The sequence below is a fragment of the Octopus bimaculoides genome, chromosome 8 (assembly GCF_046866305.1).
Source record: "Octopus bimaculoides isolate indiv1 chromosome 8, ASM4686630v1, whole genome shotgun sequence".
Classification (NCBI taxonomy): Eukaryota; Metazoa; Mollusca; class Cephalopoda; order Octopoda; family Octopodidae; genus Octopus; species Octopus bimaculoides.
This window is the reverse complement of record NC_142935.1, coordinates 48,585,452-48,597,998: the sequence shown is the minus strand read 5'-3', so window position 1 is coordinate 48,597,998 and position 12,547 is coordinate 48,585,452. Positions and strand designations below refer to the sequence as shown.

General features: G+C 35.5%; 2 long non-coding RNA genes across 12 annotated transcripts in view; one reads left to right on the top strand and one right to left on the bottom strand.

Moving 5' to 3' along the window:
• The first annotated feature begins 6,256 nt into the window (after window positions 1-6,256).
• Window positions 6,257-9,724, top strand: LOC149134398 (uncharacterized). The gene is made up of 2 exons (XR_016242886.1): window positions 6,257-6,447; window positions 7,710-9,724. It is a non-coding gene; the product is annotated as an uncharacterized LOC149134398 (long non-coding RNA).
• Window positions 9,725-11,130: 1,406 nt separating this feature from the next.
• The window catches only part of LOC128248572 (uncharacterized), a 103,861-nt gene continuing 102,444 nt past the window's right edge, over window positions 11,131-12,547 (bottom strand). For 7 of the 11 annotated variants that reach the window (XR_016242881.1, XR_016242882.1, XR_008264750.2 and 4 more), the window contains one exon: window positions 11,131-12,124. This is a non-coding gene — a long non-coding RNA (uncharacterized LOC128248572). Of the gene's footprint in view, window positions 12,125-12,240; window positions 12,350-12,547 lie in introns of all 11 variants that reach the window. The other 4 variants (XR_016242884.1, XR_016242877.1, XR_016242879.1 and 1 more) reach the window with 1 other exon arrangement.

The following is a 12,547-nucleotide window of genomic DNA, read 5'->3' as shown; positions in this document are numbered from 1 at the left end:
TTTTTTACCGTAGAAGTTGTATTCACATCTAGTTCTGTTTAGCATGTCAGTTAAAAGCGTCAGTGCCAAGCAGAAAAGAAGTGGAGAGAGTGAGTCTCCTTAGGATATTCTTCTTCTAATGGGGATGGCTTTAGTTTTTATGGGTCACTCTTTTGTCTAGAGCTGCAGCACTGTTTGCTATTTATTCAAGAAATGCTTTATATATTTTATTATTATTGGAGCTACCTTGTTCATCGCTAGTGTTTCCAGGAGCCATGACTGGGGAATACTGTCAAGATCCTTTTAATAATTGATCCAAGCCATGTTTAGACCCTTCTTTTCCTTTCAGCTGTTTTCAGTTATGGCTTTATTGATCAATAACTGATCTTTACAGCCATATGAGTCTTTGCAGCATCCCTTCTACTCTTCTGGAAACAAGTTGTTTTCTTCCAGATCTTTGTCCATTTTCTGCAATATTATTGCTGTTAAAGTTTTGTAAATTGTAGGAGGACATGTAATGGGTCTGTAGACTTGTGGGTTTGCCGTTCCAGAAGATTTAGTAATTAGGATGGTTATTATCATCATCATTATTAAGGCGACAAGCTGGCACAATCGTTTGTACGCCGGGCCAAATGCTTAGCGGAATTTCGTCCGTCTTTACATTCTAAGTTCTAATTCCGCCGAGATCGACTTTGCCTTTCAACCTAATGGGGTCAATAAATTAAGTACAAGTGAAATACTTGGGTCGATGTACTCGACTAGTCTCCTACCCTCAAATTTCAGGCCTCGTGCATTTAGTAGAAAGGATTATTATTATTGTGATATGATTATTGTGATATGATCATAATAAACATAATGATTCGTTTAATTCTTCACAATGTGATCATTGCTCCATACTTCCTCGATATTCTAGAGACTGAAAGAAACTTACGGAGATTCCATGTAATATTATTGCATGGGTAATTGTTGGTTGGTGCTATTTAGCTGCGTGTCGTCCCAGTAACAAACCAAACGAGCACATAACAAAATAAATTTATTTATTTAGGTAATTATAATATTTACATTTATATACGAAATCTTTCCAATAGTCAATAGTAGTGTATTGTTGTTGTTGGCACTCCGTCGCTTACGACGTCGAGGGTTCCAGTTGATCCTATCAACGGAACAGCCTGCTCGTGAAATTAACGTGCAAGTGGCTGAGCACTTCACAGACACATGTACCCTTAACGTAGTTCTCGGGGATATTCAGCGTGATACAGTGTGACAAGGCTGACCCTTTGAATTACAGGTACAACAGAAACAGGAAGTAAGAGTGAGAGAAAGTTGTGGTGGAAGAGTACAGCAGGGTTCGCCACCATCCCCTGCCGGAGCCTCGTGGAGCTTTAGGTGTTTTCGTTCAATAAACACTCACAACGCCCGGTCTGGGAATCGAAACCACGATCCTATGACCGCGAGTCCGCTGCCCTAACCACTGGGCCATTGCGCCTCCACAGTAGTGTATTGTTCTTAAATTGGTTTCAAATTTTGGTACAAGGCCAGGAATTTTGGGAGAGGGTGCTAGTCGATTACATTGACTCCAGTGTTCAACTGGTACTTAATTTATTGTTCCCCGAAATGATGAAAGGCAAAGTCGATCTCGGCAGAATTTGAACCCAGAACGTGCAGACAGACGAAATGCCGCTAACCATTTTGCCCGGCGTGCTAACGATTCTACCAGCTCACCGCCTTATAAACTCTACTCAAATTACTAACAGAAAAGAGAGGCGGCAATGGTGTTCTTCGTCGTTACTGAAGAAGTTTTTTTTTTTCATATATTACTATGGCAGAATTTCAGTAAAGAGAAATTCGATGTGATAAAGGTTAATTGCTTGTGATTTGAAGGGCTTTTGCTTTTATACTACGAAAAAGCGCGCGAACTTCTTAAACCTTCGAGGATGTTCCATGATATGGCATCCATACTATAATGGAGAAAGCTGCTTATTAATTAGGTGTGTTAGAATTGCTAAAAGTACTAAAAGAAAGCAAAATTAAAAGTTTGACCATCTGGAAATATTTTAATAAATTTTTGTTCCAACAAATTTCCTATAATTTCGATTTCTGAAGTTTAATGAATATTTTAACTCCAAATTCTCGCAAATTTAAATATTCATTGCATTCACTGCGGAGTAGATTTTAATGTTTAATAATAAACACAATTAATTTGTTGGAGGTAACATTTTACGTTTCTATTTGCAAGTCTCTCATTCTCGCTCGCTTCTGTTTTCATTAATGATAATTTCATAATAGCTATATAACTTTGACATGAGACACAATTTCAAGAATATTATCAGTTTCCAGAGCTTGTGGAATGAATATTTTTGATAATATGAAAAATTTCTAATATACCGGTATAATTTTTAAGTGATTTTGTGTTGAACGAATGCATGCTATTACACAAAATAGCTGTATAACTTTGATACGAGGCCCAATTTCCAGAATATTATCAGTTTCCGGAGTTTGCTAAATGAATATTCTTAATAAAATGAAAATTCTTTTAATATCCTGGTATAATTTTTTTGGTCCAGATGGAGTATATGTAATCTGAGCTTTTCCCCCCTTTTTTTAATTATTTTTTTTTAAGGAATCCCACGTTTTAGGCTATGGAGATTCCGATTCTGAAAAAAAAAATTTCAAAAATCTCAAATTAAAACTTTTAACCCCCCCCCCCCCACATACATTTCCTCATTTTAAAATATTTTCCGGAATTTTTTTTTTTTTTTGAAATGCGTAAAAAAATACGGTGATTATGATATTCTGAAAAAAATTGTTTGAAAAGTTTCAATCCCCCCACCCCTCAAGCAGGCTATTTACATGCTAGAAATAACAGCCAAATCTCACAAAACTGCGATAACATAAAGCAAGAAATGTGTAATCAATCTACTCACCTTTCTGCAGAGATTTCTTTCAGAGTAATTTCCCGCAGTAACATGAAATTAGAGCGTGTTTTTTTTTTTTTTTTTTTTTTTTTTTTTTAAATTTCAGAAATATATGAGTTTTGTCGAGAAGTGTGTTCGGGGAAGCCGTGCTGGTGGAGTTTAGGGAGGATAAACTTCTGCAATGTGTTCGAGAAATTTATAGAAATTCTCAGAGTTTTTCTTCGCAGTAAATCCATACATTTCTCGATACATTGACTCATCGACGCGGGACCATTTCATGTCACCCGATGATCCAGTCACATACTTCAGCCGTCTTTTAATTCAGGACCAATAGGCCTCAATGTGATTCGTACAAGCGACAGTTTCAGGGTCGACGAAATTCGTTGAGTGGTTAACCGTTTTGTGTATGTAACCCAGCTGTTGTAAATTCGTATAGCTGGCCCATTTGTCCCTATGTACTATCATACACAACATTGATTAACTTGGAAAGCTTATCAAAAGATGGGCGTTCATATAATCACACTGATACACAGCATGTTGAGAGGATCGTTATTATTTGTCCGTGATTGAGATAATAAAGATTGGTTAATGAATAAGCCCAATTAACAAAAGGTAGGTTCACCTAAATTATATTGAATATAAGGGACAATGTTTGGATAGCAATGAGAAAGATGTGTTTGTATGAAAAAGGGGTTTGGCAGGTGAAAGGTTTTTATGAAAAAGGGCTTTGGCAGGTGAAAAGGGATTTTGTGAGATTTGGCTGTTATTTCTAGCATGTAAATAGCCTGCTTGAGGGGATTGAAATTTTTCAAACAATTTTTATTCAGAATCATAATCTCCGTATTTTTTTACGCATTTCTAAAAAAAAGAAAAAAAAAATTCCGGAAAATATTTTAAAATGAGGAAATGTGGGGGGGGTCGAAATTTTGAATTTGAGATTTTTGAAAACATTTTTTTCAGAATCGGAATCTCCATAGCCTTAAAACGTGGGATTCCGTAAAAAAAATAATTAAAAAAAGGGGGGAAAAGTTCAGATTACATATACTCCATCTGGATCATTAAAAAATTTTTTTTTAATGAAGAAGTGATTTTGTTGGTATAGCTACTTCGAACACTATAAGCCTTATAATAATAACTATGTGATCGCTGCTATTTCTTGCACGCTAAACAAGATAGTTTTTAACGAGCTTTCGCGTATACGATATTTTTCATTTCATGTTTACACAAAAAAAGTTGTAAAACTTTAATATGAGGCACAATTCCAAGCATATTATCATATTCTGTAGTTTGTTAAATGAATATTTTTGATAAGATGAAAATTCTTTAACATACCAGTATAATTTTTTTTTTTTTTTTAAATGATTAAGTAATTTTGCTGGTATGACTACTTGGAACGCTATAAGCCTTACAATAATAACTATGTGATCGCCGCTATTTCCAGCACACCAAAGAAGATAGTTTTTAAGGAGTTTTCATTTACTTGTAATATGCGACTGAAAAAGAAAATTTAGCAGTAAAGGCACAACGCAGAGAAAAAGACGGACAACTGAATCAGCTGAAACCAGAACAAAACGACTGAGACAGACGCCTGAACATGCACGGAGACGTAGACATGATTCTATTTCCGCTACACATGACCGACTGGTTAGGGTATCTCGAGAAGAGAATATTCTACTTCAAAATAATGGTGTCAGATCACAAATTGCTGATGCTGCACTAAAGAGATCTTTTCTTTGCGATCATGTGGAAGTAGTGGAATTGACAACCAATCTAAGACTCCTTACAGAAGGTCATTCTGATGAAAGAGAGTTTGCTAATTACCTTCTGGATGTAAGAAATGGTAACATTTCTGTTTAACAAAGCCTAGGTGAATTCAAAATCAAACTACCCAATGACCTTTGCCTTGAAAGTGGTACTCTTTCAGATCTGTGTGATTTTGTATATGCTAACCTCAAAAATAACTTCACAAACCCTGTGTGGTTTGCAAATAGAACCATTGTTACTCCAACAAATGAAGCAATTTATGAATGATTTTCTATTGACCAGGATCCCCGGTGAACTAAAAATATACAGAAGCTCAGGTACAGTTGATAATGCCGCTCTGTACCCCTTCGAGTTCATCAATAAATTTACACCATCAGGGTTTCCACCACACATTCTCAAGCAGATGAAAAACACGATGCATAATGTTTCTGAGAAATTTAGATACTACTAATGGACATTGCAATGGTACACACTACATCATTGTTAGTTTACATTATCTTGTTATTGAGGATGAGGTTGCTTCTGGTTCTTATGTAGGATCAACTCTGCTAATCCCAAGGATACCACATGTATCTCTCAAGAAATGGAATTTTCATTTACATTTACATGAAAACAATTTCCTGTCAAGCCAGCTTTTGCCTTGGCGTGCAACAAGGCACAGGGACAGACTTTTGAACAAAATGGAATGTATCTTCCGACACAATTCTTCTCACATGGTCAGCTGTATTTTGCATTATCTAAAATTCGAAAGAAGGCTCATGTAAAGAAATTGGCTGAAAGAAATGGAAACAGTACGATTACTGACAATTGTCTCTACAAAGAGATACTACTTTAAAGCAAAATATGCTTTTTAGCAAGTTTCAGTAAATAGAATTAACATATAAATTATATGTAAAGTATCATATATTTGCGTGGAATTAATTTGTTTTGGCATATTTCAACACATGCCGAATGATATCGTTATATTAGATCATTTTAAGTTTGGGTTTATTTGAAAAGGTAAGGAAACACCATTCCCATATCTTCTCACAGTACCAGACTTTTGTGTGTGTGAATGTGTGTGTATCCAACCATCCATCCATTTATCTATCTATCTATTTATGCTCACCTATGTAAGTTCTACCAATGTTAATGATAAATGTATGTAACAGATTGACGCTTTAAAAAAGAGAAATTATGACTGATAAAATAATGAAAGCAATATTTACTAACCAAGTGAGCACTATTTTACAAAGAAATAAATAGACGTAAAATATCATTAAAATTATTAGAATTGGGAATCAAATGTGGAAACATTATCGAGTGGCTAGCAGAAAACCGCCCAGAGGGCGGGCTTTCTGCTAGTGATATTTATGTAGGGCGGTTTGTTGATAACCAGGACGTGTCACCTCACATGAATGCCGCTTTACAATGGTAACTGAAAATATGAGATTGCGATTCTAGGCCACACAAGTATATTCACTTAATACAGAATTTTATCGAGTATGTTGAATGTAGGAGCACTACTCCCCTTTGGCGGAACTGTTATCCATCTATGCGTGATTTGGTTAGTGTAGCCAACCACTTTACCTCGCGCATACATACACTGCCGTCTATCACAAAATCACGGGAAATTTTTAGTCAGTTCCAAACAGGCTCCCTAAGGGAGTAAGACTCAGTGTCATGTCGAAGACAGAGCTGAACTCCACCAAGTGGACAACATCTAATGGAGAAATACTCTAGAACTAAATAACTCTTTATGGACTGTTCGAACATTTATCACGTTCACATTTTACAATATACAGTATCAGTAAGTTTTACATATTTAATATGCATACACCTTTTTCCTGGATTTGTGAACCTATAACGCGTCGCTTGGACTGTTCTTCGATTTACTTAGAACACTGTTGTACCATATCTCTAAATGCTATGCCCTTTATGTTGGCAAGCAAACCTTGATTTAATGTTATCCTCACTTCCTCTTATAATAAATTTTTATTGTTCTGTTAAGCCTTCTGAACGTTGTCTATTATTTCATTACAAGGTATTATACTACCGTTGTTATAAAAAGTCAGATGCTATTTTAGTGCCTCTTCACTCAAAAAGTATACGCATGTATGTATGTACAACTGTATATATGCATGTAATTGTGTATGCCTATATGCATGTGTGTGTGCGCGCACGCACGCATGTTTAAATATGTGTCTTTCGCTGATGTATATTAGCGAGAAACCGAAGTAAGTGACACGCCCTTGTTATCTCCTTAAAAAAAAAAAACACTGTGAACGAGTGATTGATATGTTGGAATTCTCGAATCAATGAAGTTACTATTGAAGAATTATCATAAGTGAATAATTGAATTACTGTTCCGGTGAATCTTTTTTGATTCGATTAGTTCTTGGTTTATTTTGTGTAATGCTAAACCCTAGCTGCCAAGCAAATTTATATATATATATAACAATTAACATATACAAGTAACACAGAAAATATTGCTGTTAACGGAGCAGCCTGAGTCATTGGCGCTGTCAGTTAGAATCACTTAATTTTAATTCTAAATTACAGAGGGTTTGTTAAAAGAAATAACTGTACTGTTTATATTAACAGCAGATTAATAAGTGGAACTCTACGTAGTCATTTAACTTCCTAGAAAAACACAACGACGTTGCTTCATATAGCGCAGCGCGTTTCAAAAGTGGAATGAGACATTAGCTGTGTAATGATAATGAAAAGTGTTGCCATCAATTAGTAAATGTTTGCTAATCCCTTACGAAATTAGTTAAATATTTGTTATCACAACATTGTTAACATCGTAAATAACGTTCAGTTGGCTCAGTGATCAAAGGAGTCTCAAAATTGTAGATCGACGTGCTAGAACTAACAGTGACATTTCCAGCTATTTAACTCCTCGGAGTCATAAAAAAGTAATGCCAAGTTTGTTAATGTACAAGGTGTATTCCAGATGTTTTAAGACTCTTTTCTGATGAAGCGGTTATTAATGTCCTACATTATTGTGATTTTAGTATATCATTACTATACATCTAATAAACTAACCTGCCATAATTTTTATTCTAGGTTGAAGGAGATGGCTGCAACTACACTTTGAAAATGCCCTGCTAAACACTGCTTGTCACAGGCTACTGCTAAATACTGTTTATCAGGTTTCCATCCTGGTAACCAAATACCTTAAAGAGATGGAAATCAAAACTCTCCCTCATCGATCTTTCAGTCCAGACCTTGTTTTCTGTGACTTTTGGTTATTCCCTAAGCTGAAAGAGAACCTCTAGGGAAGTCGTTTTGAAGGCATTGAGAAGATGGAGTCTGTGACGAGGATTCTGGACACCTTCACTTTGGAAGATTTCCATGGGGCCTTCACAAAGTAGCTGGTCACTACAATTAGTGCATTGAAGTCAGAGGATTTTACTTTGAAGGATATTACAGTTTTGTACTTCTTTGAAATTAAATAAATGTCTCTCGTGAAAACCTTTTAGAACTCCAGGAATGCACCTCGGACTTGAGTGCGTCTGTGTACAGGTCTGAGAAAAAAACGAGATGGTTTTCATTTCATTGGAATATTTATGGTTCACAGGCCTGCTTAAATTAATCTCACACTGGGCCAAACAAACAACAACTATGTCAAATATAAACAACGATCGCTGTTGATATTCGATAATGCCAGCTATGTTTCTTGTATGAAGAACAGCACACGTAAGAGTGAAACATTAAGCATAAATACCTGTCGTGTAACTTCATACCATATAACTTTATACTAATGCATTTCTATTTCATTTAATCGTTTAATTCAATATATGTTTAATATTAGATTACTTTAAGATTCTAACATTTCATGATGGGAGATAGGTCAAAGTGGTAATGTTGAATAATTATGTGACTGCTGTTGGCCCAGCAAGGTGGATAATCTAACAAGGCTTTGGAACGGCGGGTCTGGAAAAATATCAGTTAATTCACTAAGCTTTCTTCACTACATAACAATGTAAAGATATTTCGTTACAGATCCTTGCCACCTCTCATTCCTGGCTGTTTAATCGTGTATATAAAGGACATGGAAAGTTGATAATTATATAAGTTGACATGCAAAAGGTGATGATAATTCAATAAGATTCTCTCCATTGTTCCGGATTAACGAGCATCAATTGAATCCTTGATAAACTGATGCAGAAAATGCAGAACATGTGCATTACCTCATACAAACTTTTCTGCACCATTCCCAACTGTCTTCAACTGAGTAGAACCAAATTGCAAATTATAATTCTAATGTGATACAATAGCTGTGGGGTTAAGGTGCAAGCCAGCAGATAATATGATCACGGGTTCAAACTTTTAACTATTGCACTTTCGGTGGAGGCGGAAACATATGACTGCTCGCTTCAGTCTATTCAAATGCAAACAGAATTCAATAAAATTTGTTAGTTTAGAGTCGACATGCTGACGTGGTTCGAAAGTTTACTTCGCAATCTAGTGGTTCCTAGAACGAATTCCCATGCGCAATACCGGGACCTATTAATTATCTTTTAGCGTATCCTCAGCTCGATCTAAGTCATGTGAGTATAAATGCGTTGGATGGAATGTGAGCGTACCTGGATAAGAGAATTACGCCATCCCCTCATTTGAATCTAACTCCTGGCCCCAGAATAGCTTTAAAAGAATCTTCGTTGCTAGTATTCGAAACAACATTCTACTCTGCAGCTGATCTGTGAACTATGATTTTCACTTTTCCACTGTCCCAAATCATTATTTCAGGTCTGTTGTGCTTACATTTTATTGAGGTCTTCACTGGGACATTCCACCAGTACTCCTTTTTATTATGAATGGCTACGACTTCTCCCATACTGTGGGTTCTTATTTCTTTGTCCACTGAATTATCCTTCCGGCGGATTTCATTATAGAGTGTCCTAGCTATATCATGTCTCATCGGTAGATAATACTGTGATGACAGTTTCGGACAACTGCTTATGATGTAGGTGATATCTTTGGTGTTAACTTCACAACGTTTGCATCGGTTATTAGATTTTAGTGTTTTTCCTGCATTTCTATCCCTTTTGCTCATGAACACAACACACAGCAGGGTCCAGGAATCGAACTCACCACCTCATGACTGTGAGCCCGACGTTCTAACCACTGAGCCATGCGCCTTCACTTTACCCTTTGTGTGTGTGTGTGTGTGTTTATGTATGTATACTTGCACGTGTGTGTGTGTATTTATGTGTGTTTGCATGCGGCGTCATTAGTACCAAGCTGTATGGATGCATGTATCTATGCATATATGTATAAGACCTCAATGAATATGAATTCGAATAATAGGAATATAATTTAATACGTTTTATGAAATAATAGTAGCATTTTTCAGTTAGTTTGAAACTAATGCCATTCTGTAGGAATTTTTGGCGTGATAATTAAAGTCAATGCGTCTCATATGCTGCAACGACTCATCACTTTGTTCTTTACTGTCGTCGTCGTGCAATAATGTGTCATGTATTTTCAATAAAGATATTGTTTGGGTTTATATATATCGTGTTCCATAATTACGAAAAATAAGAAAATACTTGTGTCGCGAATATTTCAGTTGCATCAAGCAAGAGAATTTATAAAAGCAATTCGAGATTTGGCTACGATCTTGGTTAGCATGAATCGACCCTACAAAATATAACTGGAATAAAAGTAAGAAAATTACAGCCGATTTTTTGCAGTTTGCAATCATCTACAAGCAGTAGAAGCATTACCATGATAGAAATGCAGCGTCTTTTTACTGTATAGATTTAGGATTTTGATAAAAATTGTATTTTTCTTTGCAAAGCTATGATTTAAGCAAAAGCTTTGAGGGTATTATTTATAGCCAGGAAAAATAATGGTAATCGCACCAGAATTGAAAAGACATTCGATGTAAATGATTGCTCGTTTGAACGATTTAAGAATAGAATAGAATTAATGTAAAAATTTGTAGAGAGTCATCCAGTACTGATAAAGTTGAAGCTCAATGCACTGCCTTTTTGCTGGGAAGAAAATGATTGAAGAAAACAAATATACTCAAAACAAATATGTAATAAGAATGAAACCGGATTATTTTGGAAAAGAATGGCTTCGAGAAGTCGCATATTTTTAAAACGAACAATCTCAACCAAGTTTCCAGCATTGTAAGGATCGTTTGGCACATTTTATTTGAAGAAAGGTGAGGTAAAGATTTTTAGTTAAAACCGTTGGTTGTGTATCATTCAGTAAATCTCCCGAGTTTTCGCAGAAAACCTACGTTGTGCTTACATCTGACAAATACACAAACATTAGATGCAACCTCGACACCACATTGTTAAATGGATTTTGAATAAGATATTCTATGCAAATATCACGACAGCAGGTCTTTTTTTTTTATTTTCATGCCTCTGATGCCAGTGTACGCTCCTTTTATGCACAGTATCTCGTGCTCTAAATAATACACGGGATTGATGATATCTAAAAGAGAGATTTGGCTTTACAAAATGTGTATGAGAGCAATGACAAATTTATTCGACAAATATCTTTCGTACGCCTCTCTAAGTGTCCATTTGCATGATACATGCCATGTGTGAACATATCTTCTTAATAACCAGGATACAATCAAATGCAATGAAGGACGTCGGTTTTCAGAAAAGTTATTGTATAACATGCATTTGCCGCTAATCGCTGTAACGCTCTTCACTTCACAACCTGTATACTTAGGCATTTAGTAAACATGAGTAATGACGTTAATTATGAATGTAATTTTTGGCGAAAATAATTTAAATAACGAAAACATCACACCGGATATTCTTTCTACAGCAGTTTTATGAGAGAAAGACAGAGAAATAGAAAGGGGAGAGAGAAGGAAGAAAAAGAGAAAGGAAATCGCAAAAATAGTTTGTGTATGATACTCCTTTACTTTTTTGTTGGCTTGGTTTCAGTCACTAGATTCTAGCCATACTGGAGCAGCGTTTTCAAGTGTTTCTGTTAATTATATCGATCCTACTTTTATTTTCGTCTGGTATTGGATCAATCATTGTGTGTTCACTGGCTGAGTTTACTTTTAGATGTAAAGGAAAGCACCGCAATGACTGCTTTGCATTGGTATACACTAATACTGTACACGCATATTGAATCATTCATGTAATTATTAAAACGTCAGAATTACACTTAATAAAACAAAATCAAATATTTAACATCGCACATTCTTTACATGTACGTAGAACATTTATTAAGTCAATGATGTTTTTATAAATATACAAAACACTCATTACTGTATATCACCATCGTCATTATAATTTTCTGCCTTCAATATTTCCATTTGCCTGCGTTGGATAGGATATACAACGCAGCATTCTGCTAGTCGTAGTGTTCCCTTGTCATCTCTTGTACCATTCAAAATCCTATAACTATCTCTCATCATCTTTGCATATGTCTTCTGTAGTCTTTCAGTTTCACTGTTTTCTTCCGCATCGGTCATCTGGCATTTATTTACTTATCTATCATTAAAGGTAAGATAATTCAAGAATTAATTAATCTCTGGTGAACATAATTTCTTGTGAAAATCCAGAGCTAATGCAAGGGAGATAACAATTAAGATATTCTTATAAATTACTTCTTGTGATCTGTGTATTTATTTCGATATCCCGTTGAGTCTCGTGTAATCTCGAGTATCCTCATCCAGAAAGGAAACGAGTGCCAACACTTCCTTGTGGTCATGGGTCCTGGAACATGGGGGTGAAAGTAGTGTAGAAGCACCTCCAAAAATTTTTGTGGGTGCAAAATAAAAATTTGCACGTCTATTTATTTTTCTCTTGTTTAGAGAATTGCGTCAAAGGTGATATGTAAAAAAGCTACTTGAAATTAAGTTTATTTTCAAATAACGAAGAACAAGATTAAATAACACACAAAAAAAAAAGCAA